The sequence below is a fragment of the Volvox carteri genome (assembly GCF_000143455.1).
Source record: "Volvox carteri f. nagariensis unplaced genomic scaffold VOLCAscaffold_51, whole genome shotgun sequence".
Taxonomy (NCBI): Eukaryota; Viridiplantae; Chlorophyta; class Chlorophyceae; order Chlamydomonadales; family Volvocaceae; genus Volvox; species Volvox carteri.
Genome location: NW_003307594.1, coordinates 904,791 through 907,641, shown reverse-complemented (window position 1 = coordinate 907,641; position 2,851 = coordinate 904,791).

Here is a 2,851-nt window from a genome sequence, read left to right as displayed (position 1 = left end):
CCCCTCCCAGCAGCAAGTGGCGCAACGTGGCTGCGGGGGGTGACGTTGCGGGTGTTGGTGGCGGTAGTTATCTGGACATGTGGGATCGGCGGGCGGGGGCTCGTACGGCTAACTACCCCAACGTCATCATTCGCAGCCCCGCCAGTATGTCCCCGGCGGCTGCCTCCCTGCAGCACCACCCGCAGCAGCAGCAGCAGCAGCACCACCACCACCAGCAGCAGCAGCCCCAGGTGTGGTGATTAGGATGGTGGAAGAATGATGAGCGTGTGAAAGCTTCTGTTGGTGGAATATAGTGCCGGGTAGAAGTGGGGGTGGGGGGTGGGGGAGGGACGGTCGCCTGGCCTATGCCGTGATCTGTGGTCCTGTTTAGGACACACGGCGTGTCACACGTCCCCCCCCTTCTCCTACGATAACAACCCCTATATGGAGAGTTCTCCAACCCGCATCTTCGCCGCCTCCCTCCTCCTACCTACCTGTCCCTTACCCCCTTACCTCCTCACTGTGTGCTCCTGTCTGCAGACTCCAACCGGCTCCGCCCACTCCCCCCTCTCCGCCTCCGCCTGCGCCACCACCCCGGGTAGCGGTGCGGGTGGGGGGGTGGGGGGCTCCCTGTGGTCGCTCCAGTCCGGAAACCTGTCGGAACTTTCTTCTGGAATGTTCGGAGAGGCCCAGGTGAGGAATGTGATTTGGGGGGTCTGTACGGAGGAACGGTTACGGAGCGGTTTTGTACGCGAGGGAGGAAAGGGACTAGGGAGAGGATGTTGAGGGGTTGGCGAGAGAGAGAGAGAGAGAGAGAGGGGAATTGGTGGTGGTGGTGGTGTGGTGGGGGGGGCCGGGATGTTGGCTGACTGGCTGGCTGTCTGTCGGGTGGCGGGGGCAGAGGTGTTTCTGGTAAAGGATGGGGGGAATGGGGGAGAGTAAGTTTTAAGCTCTAAAAAGCTACCCCACCTCACCTCACACCTCACACCTCACCTCACCTCACCTCGCTTCACCTCGCCCTTTCTTGACTTCCAACCACCCGGGGCAATCCGACAATTTATTGCGACACCCCACCCTGCAGTCTCCGCAGCCCCGTACGGGCTCCGTGTCCGGGGCCAGCCAGTTGTCGTACGGCCCCCCCTCCCCCCACCCGGGCCAGCGGGGCCTGCTGCGCACCTCCTCCCTCAACACCAAGAAGAGCGCCCCCAACCGTGTGTGCTGCAACGCGCTCCTGGCGGCGTATGCCCGGGCGACTCCGACACAGGTACGGGGGGGAGAAGAAGGAAGGAAGGATGGGTGTTGTGTATTGTATTGATGCAAAAACAACGCCTTACCTTAACACGCGTGTGTGTGTATGTGCATGTGATTTTTTGTATATCTTCACACGTGATTCATCTTTGTACGATGTGCATGTATGCATGTGCGTGCATGCATACGTGCGTATGTGTTATGTATGTATGTATGTTTTTGTGTCTCACGAGTGAAGTCAAAGGGTAACAGTTCACCCGTATGTATGTGTATGGGTGTATGTATGTGTATGGGTGTCAGGAGCGGGGAGCGGGGTTCGATGACTGTGTAAGGGGGGGAGAGGGAAAGGGGTTATTCTTCTTCCCCTGTAGTTCCCGTTTAGGGGAAGGGGACACGGTGTGCGTGTATGGGTGGGTGTGGTCTTGGGATTATCCGTCTATTTACAATAGAGACAATACAGTATTGTTTATGTGGACTATAATAAATATAGTCCACATAAACAATATAGAGACAATCTCTGTATTTTTATGGTGTTTCCTTTTCGTCAGATGTCTGTGCTTTGTCGTCCCCCCCTCTCCCCCCGCAACTTTCACTCACACCAGTGGCTCACCTCACCGCCACTCCCCTCCCGCAGCATTTGTCTTGTCAAACTGGACTATCCATTTGTTTCTGGTTTCTGCACATTCGCCAGTGGTTCGGCCCCCCCCGACCGCCCCCTTCCCGCCCCCCCCCCGACCGTCCCCCCCCTCCCGGCCCCCCCCTCCCCCCCGCCCCCCCCCGCCCCCCTCAGTGGCAGAGGGCCATCCGGTTGTTGGAGCTGATGTGGCAGATTGGGGGAGAGCTGTGCCCGGACATTGTGTCGTACAATACCGTCATTAAGGCGTGCGGCAATGCGGGACAGGTGCGAGGGGGAGTTGGGGTAGGAAGTGGGAGGGGTGGGGAGCCGGGTTAATGTTCCGTTTGCACCTCATCATTCCTCAAAAACGACTTCCCGCCTACTTGTCGTCTGGTCGACTATGTCAACCTGCTGTGCTGGGCTCCTCTTCCCCCACTCCCCCCGCCTCTCACTCCTCTTCCCCCCACTCTCACACATTCCTCTCCCCTTCCCCCCGCCCCTCACCCTCCCCCCCCTCTCTCTCTCCCCCCGGCTTTACCCCCCCCCGCCACTGCGCCAAGGTGGAGCTGGGTTTTCGCGTGTATGCGCTTATGAGGCGCCGGGGTATTGAGCCCACCGTGGCGACGTACGGCACGCTTGTGTGTATTGCCGCTGACGCGGGCGCCTCCGCCCGCGTGATTGAGGTGTGGGGCTGGCTGCGGGCGAGTGGGCTGGAGGTACACGTGACGTGTGCTAATGCGTACATGTCGGCGCTCATAAAGCAGGTGCGTGTGCGTCTGTATGTGTGTGTGTCTTGTGTATCTCTTGTGTGTTTGTGGCTGGTTTGTCTGTACGTTTGTACGTCAAGATGTCTTTTTTGGTGTACAACCCCCGTGGGTGGCTGGGATGGGGGAGCTGAGAACTAAAACCCTAAAACCCTAGACCGCTTCGTATATAATGTGTGAGAGCAAAGCGATGTGTTGCCAGACGGTCTGATGTTGGCAGCGAAGCTATAGAAATCACAAAAGC